We start from the raw sequence: 12,526 nt of genomic DNA, 5'->3' as shown, positions 1-12,526 counted from the left end.
CCCCCTTGACCTGTCCGTCCTCCCTGGACTGACCTATCCCCTTCCTAACTCCCTACCTACACTCACCTTTACTGGCTCCATCCCCGCCTCTTCGACCTGTTTGTTTCCTCTCCACCTATCCTCTCCTCTATCCCTCTTCTATCCGCCTCCCACTCTCTCCCTATTTATTTCAAAACCCCCTTCCCCTCCCCCTTTTCTGATGAAGGGTCTAGGCCCGAAACGTCAGCCTCTCTGCTCCTATGATGCTGCTTGGCCTGCTGTGTTCATCCAGCCCTGCACCTTGTTGTCTCGGATTCTCCAGCATCTGCAGTTCCTACTATCTCTGATTTTAAAGCTGCTTATTGCGAAGTAACAGTTTAAAGCTGAGGCATGAGCTAAATAGATACAAGATTATGTCCCGTGACAGGCCACAGCGGTTTATTGATTCCAAAGGACAAGCCGATGTTGTGGAGTGGCTGCTGGTCTCTGTAGCTAGTGGCAGCACCTCCTCTGATCAGTTTCCTGGTGTGAGCCAGAGGGTGGGGCTTTGGCTGGAGCCAGGCTGGATCACTTCAAAATTGTTTTCCTGTCTAGAGTGACTCTTTTCATTGAAACCAGTTTTCACCTTTACACAGACAGCTGGATTTTCTGACCCATACATAAACCCATCATATCAGGGTTGGAAATGCTTTGTTTCAGGGTCAGTGTTGGAGACACAGCCTCAGTAGAGATAAGACCATAAGACATAGAAGCAGAAATTAGGTCATTCAGCTCATTGAGTCTGCTCCACCATTCAATCATAGCCAATAAGTTTCTCAACACCATTCTCCTGCTTTCTCCCCACCATTCTCCTGCTTTCTCCCCATAACCCTTGATCCCCTTGACAATCAAGAACCTATCTATCTCCGTCTTAAATATACTCAATGACCTGGCCTCCACAGCCTTCTGTGGCAGTGAATTCCATAGATTCACCACTCTCTGGCTGAAGAAGTTTCTCCTTATCTCCGATCTAAAAGGTCTTCCCTTTACTCTAAGGCTGTGCCCTCAGGTCCTAGTCTCTCCTACCAATGGAAACATCTTCCCAAAATTCACTCTGTAAAGGCCTTTCAGTTTCAATTTAAGTTTCAATTAGATCCCCCCTCATCATTCTAAACTCCATCGAGTATAGACCCAGAGATCTCAAACGTTCCTCATTTGTTAAGCTTTCCATTCTTGGGACCATCCCTAAACCTCCTCTGAACCCACTGCAGGGCTAGAATTTCCTCCCTGAGATATGGGGGCCAAAACAATATGCCAAACGTGGCCTGGCCAGAGCCTGATAGAGCCTTAGAAGTACCTCCCTGTTTTTACATTTGAGTCCTCTCAAAATAAATGCCAAAGTTGCATTTGCCTTCCTAACTATTGACTCAACTGCAAGTTTATCTTGAGAGAATCTTAGACTAGAACTCCCAAGTCCTTTGCACATCCAACTTCTGAATTTTCTCCCCATTTAGAAAATAGACTATGCTCCTATTCTTCTTACTAAAGTGCATGACCTCACCCTTTACTACATTGTACTCCATCTGCCACTTCTTTGCCCACTGTCAGGGCTGTCAGCCAGCAAGCTGCGATGGAAGCTTTTATCGTAAGCGTATGATTGGGGGCTATTTCTATAAAATTCAAAACATTTCTGAAGGTTCTGCAAGGTTATTAGACAGTGATTACTTACACCCCATTACTCAGATTGGATTTATCTCCATTCCTGTGCTGAGGAGATGTCTGTATCAGACAGAGGAATAACATTTGGAGATTCTCAATTCTCTACCAATTCCCATTCCTTTTCTTCCTGGTGAATGATGGAGGGGCAACCGTGTGGAATGTACAGGTCTCTGAGAATTACCAGCAAGGATTCATCAGCACTTTCTCATTGGATTGTAGAATCTGTACCAAACTAAAATTGAGGATTGAACTCAACGTTCAGAATATTGTTGTTCCCAAATTATGGAGAAAGATCACAGACAGTGGTTCTTAAAAGGACATTGTAGTCCCAAGAATACAATAAGCGATAGATCCAGAATGTTAAAATCCTATCCAGATACTTGAATTATTAACACCAGCAGAAACAAACTCAAACTGTCAGAATGAAGGGGCCTCAGTCCTCATTATCATTCAGAGCAGAATCCATTCCCTGCAGTCACTTGTGACCTTGCTTGTGTCTGAGCAGTTGAGATGACTGAGTGAATCCCTCTCCACATTCTGAGAGATGCCACCTGTGCAGGCAAATGATTAATTAAGGATAGTCAGCATGGTTTTGTCAAGGGGAAATCAGGTCTGACTGATGGAGTTTTCGAGAACCTCACTAGATGTGTGAATCAGGTTATTGCAAATGACTACAGAGACTTCAGGATAATATAGACAGGCTGGTCAGATTAGCAAAGCAATGCCAAATGGAATTTAATCCTGAAAGATGTGAGGTGATGCATGGTCGGAGAATTAACAAAGCAAGGGAGTACAAAGTGAATGGCAGTACCCTAGGAAGTATAAAGGATCAGAGGGATATTAGTGTGCCTATCCAGAGATCTTCGAAGCCAACACGTGGGTAAGGTGGTTAAGAGTCAGAAAGGAATGGTTGCCTTTATTCGTTGAGGCATCGAAAACCAGAACAAGGAGGTTACGAGGGAGCTGTGTAAAAATGCTTGCACACTGCAGCAGTTCTTGCCGCTGCAAAACAAGAACTACGTGATGACAAGAGACAATACACAGGAGACATACTAGGATGTACACTCCTGGGATGGCGCCTTTCACATATGAAGACAAAATGGTTAGGCTGGGGTTCTTATTTGAACAGAAAAGGCCAAATTGAGTTGTTCACAAATTATAAGACACACAGATTGGGCGGAAAAGAAGAAAAATTTGCCTTTTGTAGTGAGGTCAATAACCTTAGCTTTAAGTAAAGGGCAGAAAGGCTAGAGGAGTTTTAGGTATGATTTATTTCACCTAGAAGGTGGTGGGAGTTTTGAACACGCTGCCTGCAATAGTGATCGAGTGGGAACCATCATAACATTTCAGAAGTATTTGGATGATCACTTGAAACACCATAGCGTCGGCTGCTATATCCCCCTGCCCCCACCAATCAGACTCCGTCTCTCCTGCAAAGGAGCCGGGTCCGAGTGTAGACGAAAGGGATGGTACAATTCATTACCCAGAACGAGAAATTAAATGGGAAGGGAGAGAAAATAAAGTGCTGTGCTCACAGAGGTTGGACAGAGGAGCAAGTTTCAGTCTGGGTGAAGCTCAATCTTCACTCAGAGGGAGGATCAGCAGCAGCAGCATTGCTGGGCAGGAACGAGCAGCTTCAGAAGCTAGAGACAAAAAAAAGACTGCAGATGCTGGAATCCAAGGTAGACAGACAGGTGGCTGGAAGAACACAGCAGACCTGGCAACATCTGTAGGAAAGGAACATTTCGGGTATAATTGATCAACGTACACATTCCTACCACAGGGAGCTCCGAGTGCTTGAAGGACGAGTCCTTCTGGTAGTTCGGCCTTTCCCATTGGTCATCTTACACGATTGATAGTAGGGACAGCCAATGGAATCACAGCTCTGCGCATTGACGTTCGCGCTGCACGGGAGCCCCGCCCACACGCTTTGTTTCCCCCTTCCCCTCCCATAAGCCCCTCTCCTCGAGCCGAGGTTTCCAGGGCGACCGTCCAGAGAGAGAAGCCGTTCGGTGAGCTCCCCTGCCGGTGAGCTGCCCCTGTCCCCGCCCCCGGTCCCAGCTCAGGGGCTGGAGGAGGGGGAGGACACTTCAAAGAACGAAGAAAATTACAGCACAGGAACAGGCCCTTCGGCCCTCCAAGCCTGCGCCGATCCAGATCCTCTATCTAAACCCGTTTCAGAGATAGTAGGAACTGCAGATGCTGGAGAATCTGAGATAACAAGGTGTAGAGCTCGATGAACGCAGCAGGCCAAGCAGCATCAGAGGAGCAGGAAAGCTGACGTTTCGGGCCTAGACCCTTCTTCAGAAATGGGGAAGGGGAAGGGGGTTCTGAAATAAATAGGGAGAGGCGGACAGAAGATGGATAGAGGAGAAGATAGGTGGAGAGGAGACAGACAGGTCAAAGAGGCGGCGATGGAGCCAGTAAAGGTGAGTGTAGGTGGGGAGGTAGGGAGGGGATTTTCAGGGCCGAAGAGATTACTAGAGAGTTGCAGTGGGAGAGAGATCCACTGAGGTCTTTCCAGAGGGAGGAGGGTAACTTCTTCAAGGTAGGCATCCTTAGAAGAGGCTTTGCAGTGGGGTTAAAATTGCTCCATCCCTGCCTCTTTGACCTGTCTGCCTCTCCACCTATCTTCTCCTTTATCCATCTTCTGTCCGCCTCCCTCTCTCTCCCTATTTATTTCAGAACCTCCTTCCCCTCCCCTATTTCTGAAGAAGGGTCTAGGCCCGAAACGTCAGCTTTCCTGTTCCTCTGATGCTGCTTGGCCTGCTGTGTTCATCCAGCTTTACACCTTGTTACCTCTATCTAAACCTGTCGCCTATTTTCCAAGGATCTGTATCCCTCTGCCCCCTGCCCATTCATGTATCTGTCTAGATACATCTTAAATGACGCTATCGTGCCCGCCTCTACCACCTCCGCTGGCAACGCATTCCCTCTGCGTGAAGAACTTTCCACGCATATCTCCCTTAAACTTTTCCCCTCTCACCCTGAAATTGTGACCCCTAGTAATTGAGTCCCCGACTCTGGGAAAAAGCTTCTTGCTGTCCACCCTGTCTATACCTCTCATGATTTTGTAGACCTCAATCAGGTCCCCCCTCAACCTCCATCTTTCTAATGTAAATAATCCTAATCTACTCACCCTCTCTTCATAGCTAGCGCCCTCCATACCAGGCAACATCCTGGTGAACCTCCTCTGCACCCTCCAAAGCGTCCACATCCTTTTGGTAATGTGGCGACCAGAACTGTACGCAGTATTCCAAATGTGGTCGAACCAAAGTCCTATACAACTGTAATATAACCTGCCAACTCTTGTACTCAATAGCCCGTCTGATGAATGAAAGCATGCCGTATGCCTTCTTGACCACTCTATGGACCTGCATTGCCACCTTCAGGGTACAATGGACCTGAACACCCAGATCTCTCTGTGCATCAATTTTTCCCAGGGCTTTTCCATTTACCGTATAGTTCGCTTTTGAATTGGATCTTCCAAAATGCATCACCTCGCATTTGCCTGGATTGAACTCCATCTGCCATTTCTCCACCCAACTCTCCAATCTATCTATATTCTGCCGCATTCTCCGACAGTCCCCTTCACTATCTGATACTCCACCAATCTTAGTGTCATCTGCAAACTTGCTAATCAGACCATCTATACCTTCCTCCAGATCACTTATGTATATCACAAACAACAGCGGTCCCAACACGGATCCCTGTGGAACACCACTGGTCACAATTCTCCATTTTGAGAAACTCCCTTCCACTACAACCCTCTGTCCCCTGTTGTCCAGCCAGTTCTCTATCCATCCAGCTAGTACACTCTGGACCCCATGCGACTTCACTTTCTCCATCAGCCTACCATGGGAAACCTTATCAAACGCCTTACTGAAGTCCATGTATATGACATCTACAGCCCTTCCCTCATCTATCAACTTTGTCATTTCCTCAAAGAATTCTGTCAAGTTGGTAAGACATATTTACAACAAATTCAAAAAAGTTCATACTTGAGAAAAATATTTCGATCAATACACTGGCTTACATCATAAGTGATGGTGCACTAGTCATGCGTAACATAAACTTTGTTATATTTTACAGAAGTTATACTGATTGCCACTCTTTTGTCAAATGCCATTGAATATTCCACCAACAAGCACCAGCAAAAGTTATGGACTTTTCTCATGTAATGAAAGTCATAAACTTGATTTGAGCAAAGCCTTTCAGACTTCGTGAAATTTCTTCACTTTCCTACACTCTCCGAGAGGGGATCTCATTGAAACCTGCAAATCACTTAAAGCAAGCGAGGCAGGGTGGATACAGGGAAGATTTTAGCCCCTGCTTGTACAGGGCGTGTTGGGGAAATGCCATTTAGCACCGAGATAAGGAAAACAAATAACTTTTTAAAAAACTGCAAATGCTGAAGATCTGAAACAAAAGCAGAAATTGTTGGAGAAACTTAACAGCTTCTGTAGAGAGAAAGCAGAGTTAATATTTCTGGTCCAGAAATTCTTCAGAGCGGTCTCCGAGATACCGAGAATTTGTTCACTCAGAGGAAGGTCGGGGTTTTTGAGTATATTTAAATTGGAGGTCGATAGATTTCTGGTTACCAATTATGTAATTGGTTATGGGGATAAAGTGGGTATAAGGTATTGATCTTGTAAGATCTTTTTTATTGATCTCATTTAAAAAAGTGAGACCAGTTGCGTCCTACTGTATAGTCAATGGGAATTGGCTCTAACAGATCCTCTGGGTTTCAGTGTTAGGTACAGAACATGTTGCGACACAAAATTGGCGAATTGCAGAATGACACCAAAATTGGCAGAGTTGCAGATAGTGAGGACGATTGTCAAAGGATACACTGGGATAGATCGATTGCAGATTTGGACTGAGAAATAGCAGATGGTTAGAAAAATAAAGAAGTAAAACGCTCAGAATATGAGTCTTTCCGACCCAGTCCATGCCACAACCTAGTCTCAAGGGAGACCTCCACTGCCTCACGCCACCTGTGCCAGAGTTGCCCCACTTAGGCACCATCCGCTTGGGCCCACTTCACTGACGCTGCTGAAACCACACTCGCCCTGCAACCAAGAGTCCTTGGTTCTGCTGCCAGGCCAGGCTGCCACCGGGCCACGAGTCTGGCTTCAGTTGCAGATGTTGCATTTTCAGCACTGCCATTTTGAAGAGTCCACTGTTGCCAGCACCACCGTCCCTGATTGCTGGAGGAGCTTTGCTGCTGCTGCCACCATCGGCCCCAACACTGGGAGGAGTGTGGGGAAAAGTTTTTCACAGAGGCCATGATGAGTGCCTGGAATGTATTGCCAGTGGAGGTGGTGGAAGCAGGCATGTTGGTAATGATTAAGTCATATCTTGATATCGTGAACATGAGGCGAACAGAGAGATGGATATTGCATATGGGCAATAAGTAGCGGGTCTAAGTAAGGACTAGGAATCGACGCAGGCTTGGTGAGTTGAAGGGCCTGTTCCTGTGCTGTATTGTATTGTATGTTTTAGCAGAGAATAAGAAAAACACAAATGCTGGAAAAATGAAAGGAAGGACAGGTTGGAGCAGAACAAAAGGTAGCCAGTGCAGAGGCACAGCAACCAAACCAACCTCCACATGAACAGACAATGTCAAGGGAGGAGATGGATAACAGTGAGAAACAACCAGAAAAGAAAAATACATCAGGCCCCCAAAGCCCCACAGCAAACCGAAATGAGGCAGCTGCCTAATGACTACACCAGCATCTCCTCTGATGATGAAGATGTGTGGAGTGATGGCCATCAATGAAAAAAAAACAGAGCATGACAGTGGAAAAGGAGAGAAGCATGCCCCAAGCTGGAAACTCCGGACTCCCTGCGGGGCCCAATGAAGCCCAACCTCCAGCTGGTGAGAACTGGGGGTACCCACTGCACCACAACTACGTGCAATGGGGAGCCACAACGCTCTGACAGCCCCTATGTCAGACTCAGAACTGGACCCTCATGGCTTCGTACTCGTCCCGACGACACCAGAGAAGGGCAACCCCTTCAGGGAGGAACAGGACAGCTACCTCAGCGAAGAGCGTCCAACAGTTTGTCCACACCACGTGGATGTAGGAAGTCCCACTATGACAAGACCGTGGGTGAAGGGACATTGGGTAATTCTATAGACTTTTAAAATGGGCATTAAAATTGCAAGTATTAATGTGCGCAGTGTTAGATCTACTACACAATGTTTTTCCATGTTGGCTTACCTGGGAAACCTCAAAGCAGACTTCCTGTTTTTGCAGGAGTGTGGGATACCACATCTCAGCAGCTACAGGAGATGGTCAAGCTTCATCACCAAGGTTAAGGAAGTGGTGGGCCGGCAACCCCTCATAGCAGATGTTACATACAGAAATATTCCCCTGAGATTAATTAATGTGTACGCCCTGGTGTCACAAGGTGAGCGGCTGGCCATCCTGCAGCAGCTCCCACTGCTGCTGGTGATGTCCAGGCTGGTCATTCTGGCTGGAGACTTCAACTGCATCATCAATGTCGAAAGACGATCTGGAGGGCTGACAGCAAACTGGACTCCACATCCAGATTCCTGATGGAAACAGTTAAAGTCGTCAAGCTGCACGATGTCTTTAGCACCCCTGTAGATGGAGCACAACGTACATACATCTGGTCATAGCCAGATGGGTCTATCTGCTCAAGGGTAGATTTCCTGTTTGTGCTCCACACATTCTCAGTCAGATCCGCCAATATCAAGCTGGTGTTCTTCTCTGACTACTACTTCCGCTGGCTGACAGTCACAAATACGATGAACAGCAGGCTGGCAAGGGAATGTGAAAGCTAAACATTAAATTGTTGACCCCAGTAAACACTGAGGAGTTCAAAAGAGATTACACAGGTTGGGGAACCATGAAGCCCCACTTTGAGTTTCCAGTGGATTAGTGGGAGATAGTCAAGGGGAACATCAAGAGATTCTTTATCCTCAAAGGTGTTTAGAAGGTGAGAGGGAGGCAGGAAAAACTGTCAAAACTCCAGAAAACATGCAGAACCTACTCCTGCTGCAGACAATGGGGGTCAATGTCATGGAGGATCTCCAGGAGGTTAAGAGCCAGCAAGCCTCAGAGCCTGTTTTCCTCAGAGGCCTCCAAAATAATCTTCCAGTCCAGGCTCCGCTCTGTGGAGCACGATGACATGTGCTTGTGTTCCTTCTTCCAGAAGGTGCACAAAGAGCTCTGTGCTCAGCAGCCTGAAGGAAGATAGTGGCTCGGTAATGTCATCTCAGTCTGACCTGAGGATCAGCAAATCCTTTTATGCCAGACTATCTGAAGTGAAGCCCAAAGACAGTGTGGCCTCCCAGTCGCTCCTGTCCTCTATCACAAAGGTCTGAGACGACAGCACTCGGGAGAGACTGGAGCAGTCGTTATCTCTGGAGGAGCTGACCAAGGCCCTTGAGTCCTTAGAAAAGAATAAAACTACCAGAAGCGATAGCTTACAGGCTGAGTTGTATTTGGCTCTGCAGGACTTGATTGGTCAAGACTTGCTGGAGGTGTACAACAGTATGATTCTGTCAGGTACAAATCCATGAGGAAAGATATCATCTCCCTCATCTACAAGCGGAAGGGGGACAGGGAGGAAATTGAAAATTGGCGGCCAATATCATTACTGAATGCAGACTGCAAAATCCTGTCTAAGGTCATTGTCAACTGGGTCAGGTCTGCTCTTAGATTCGTGATTCACCCCAAACAAGCCTATGCAGGAGAAGGCCTTTGACAGGATATTGCATGTGTAATGTGCTCTCTTAAATGGGTTTTGGGGAGGGAATCTGCAATAGGATCTGACTGCTCTAAACCAAAATCATTAGTGCAGTCTCAATCAACGGGTGGCAATCAGAAAACTTCCCAATCAGATCCGGAGTCAGACAGGGCTGCCCACTCTCTCCTGCCTTATTTTTGTGTTGTATAGAGCCCTTTGCTGAGTCAATCAAGAAGGATGTGAGCCTGAATGGGTGACTATTCCAGGCAGCGGAGTCCAGCAGGGCCTCCCTGTACATGGATGATATTGCAGTTTTCTGCTTGAATCCGCTGTCAGTGCACTGAGTCATGCACATCTGCGACTAATTCGAACTGACCTCGGGAGCCAAAGTAAACCGAAGCAAGAGCGAGGCTATGTTATTTGGGGACTGGGCCAACCGATCCTTCATTCCCTTCACCATCAGGACAGATTACCTGAAGGTGCTGGGAATATGGCTCAGAGGGGCTGGTGCGTGCACAAAATCTTGGGAGGAGCGTATCACCAAAATGAAGCAGAAACTGGTCCTTGAAGAGGGAACACTTCTCCCTTTCCAATGCAGGTAAAAACCTGGTCATCAGGTGTGAGGCACTCTCTCTATTGTGCCGAGTACAGGTCTGGCCATCCCCCAAAACTGTGCTGTTTCAGTCACTCGAGGGATCTTCCATTTCATCTGGAAGCCTAAGATAGACCAGGTCTGCAGGGACTTTGTGTACAAAACTCTGGATAAGGGGGAAAGCACATAACCAGTGTTGCCCTCATCCTGATGGCCACCTTTGTGTGCGGCTGCATCAAGTTGTGCGTAGACCCTCGGTATGCAAACACCAAGTGTGATGAATAATTAAGGTTCCACTTGTCTCCAGTGTTGTGAAGGATGGGATTGGCCTCACTCCCATGGAACACTCCAAGCAGTCGGACCGTCCCATATCACCTATCCTTTGTAGGGAAACTTGCAAAGAAAAACACCTTCTACCACAAGTCCATCAGGAAGTGGTCAGCACGTAGCGTCTTTAGACCCTGAGGGAAAAGGAGAGGGTGGAACCTGTTGCGTAGTTCCCTAGGGAGACCGTCAAAGTCATTTGTTAGAATGCCTTATCACCAGAAATTTCCAACAAGCATCAAGATATTGCTTGGCTGGTGATGAAAAGGGCACTGTGAAATCTTTCATGCATGCCCAGTCAGCTTGTGCCACCACACTCTGTCCTCAAAGTGGCTGCAGAGGGGTTGAGACTGATGTTCCAGAATGTGCCTTTGCAAAGGATGTCTGCAGAAAGATGTGGTTTTTGTCAGGGTTTGTCCCGAGCAGCTCCATGACTCTGTGCTCTACGGTCCGTTCCCCGGGACATGCACTGTTACAAACATTGACTGCACCTGGAGAACCATCAACTTGATGAAAGATGCTGTTTGGTTTGCCTGAACCTTGTTGCTCTTCCAGAACAAAGAGTTGACCCCAACTGAGTGTTGCACACTGGCATATTCCAAAGTCCAGGTCTATGTGTTGAGGGACACACTGAAGCTTGGGGCAGCTGCCACCAAAGGACAGTGGGGAAAGACCACTGTCTGAGATCTTTCTGCTGAAGGTAAATGGGGGTCTGTGCCTCCCAGCACCTCAAATGTATGTAAATATTAGCTTTGTGTAAGAAAGGTCTTTGGCTTTTTTGGGATAGAGTCAAAGTTCAATGTTTAGTTTGTTTGCTTGATAAGTAACCATGCAGAATTGAACTGCTTTTGTGTCAATGAACAGAAATAAAGATTTTTTTATGAATAAAATCTTTATAAATAAAGTATATTTTTGAAATAAAAGAGTTTTTCTTCTAGGATGAGGCTATCTCATTGTACTTTGGGAGTGCTGACGCCTGCGACATCCCCAAATGCAGGATATTCAACTGCAAAATTTGTGGTAGTGGGGGACTGTGTTCGTTCTCACCGCTGATTTACAAACTTAAAAGTAGAGTGTTCTTTATTTGCCCTGCAGATAGAGCTTTACAGAGCTTCCCCAGCAGTCCCATCTTTATTGATCTTTTCTCTCAGCCCACAAAAACCCCCTGCAATTATCACACTATTCACATTATGCCATACTGCATGAGTTGCTATGCGATTATACCTACCCTACATAATTCCTACACTGATCTATCTAAAATTTGTGTTTGGAGGAAGGATCAGTCAACCTGAAATGTTAATTCTGATTCCTCTCCACAGACGCTGACAGACCTGCTGAGCTTTTCCAGCAATTTCTGTTTCTATCTAAGGTGGACCATGCCCACGGGACATTATATGCAAAACTCTGGATGGAGGGGGAAGAATGTATCTAACGTTGCCCTCATCTGATGGCCACCTTTGTGTGTGGCTGCATCAAGCTGTGCTCAGACCCTGGCTATGCAAACACCAAATGCATACTGAGGTTCTACCTGTCCCTGGTGCTGTGAAGGATGGGACTGGCCTTGTTGCCGCAGAATGCTCCAAGTAGTTGGATTGTTCCATATCACCTAGTGCATGTGTATGTGAGTGAGAAAGAGAGAGAGAGTGTATGTGTGTGTGTGCTTGAGAGAGTGTGTGTGTGCACCTGTGAATGTGAGTGTGTGAGAGTGTAAAGTGTGGTGGGATCACCTGTAGTGCAATATGAATCCCAGATCCTGGTTGAGGCCGTCCTCATGGGTACCGAGTGTGGCTATCAGCCTCTGCTTGGCGACTCTGCGTTGTTACATATCCGGAAGTCCACCTTGGAGGACATTTACCCAAAGTCCACCTTGGAGGACATTTACCCGAAGATCCGAGGCCAAATGTCCTTGACCACTGCAGTGTTCCCCCACTGGGAGGGAACATCCCTGTTTGGTAATTGTTGTGTGGTGTTCATTCATCTCTTGTCGTAGCATCTGCATGGTTTCACCAAAAACCATGCCTCGGCCATCTTTGCCTTCAGCATATGAGATAGACAACTTTGGCCGAGTCACATGAGTATCTGTTATGCAGATGGTGGGTGGTGTTCCCACGTTTGATGGTAGTGTCCATGTTGAAGATCTGGCATGTCTTCTAGGATCGGCTTGTGTGGTGTTGTGGTTGATGTTGTCCTAAGGCTGTGTAGTTTGTTGTG

At 46.8% G+C, this 12,526-nt stretch overlaps 1 long non-coding RNA gene and 1 pseudogene across 1 annotated transcript; both read left to right on the top strand.

Annotated features, from left to right (window-relative positions):
- Positions 1 to 5,342: 5,342 nt before the first annotated feature.
- LOC125487632 lies at positions 5,343 to 11,233 on the top strand. Its single transcript, XR_007266002.1, has 2 exons — positions 5,343 to 5,640; positions 5,770 to 11,233. It is a non-coding gene; the product is annotated as an uncharacterized LOC125487632 (long non-coding RNA).
- Positions 11,222 to 11,367, top strand: LOC125487698 (annotated as a pseudogene).
- Positions 11,368 to 12,526: the final 1,159 nt, after the last annotated feature.

Source organism: Rhincodon typus, chromosome 43 (genome assembly GCF_021869965.1).
Source record: "Rhincodon typus isolate 14 chromosome 43, sRhiTyp1.1, whole genome shotgun sequence".
NCBI classification, from domain to species: Eukaryota; Metazoa; Chordata; class Chondrichthyes; order Orectolobiformes; family Rhincodontidae; genus Rhincodon; species Rhincodon typus.
The sequence above is the reverse complement of the archived record's forward strand: the minus strand, read 5'-3'. Positions and strand labels throughout refer to the sequence as shown.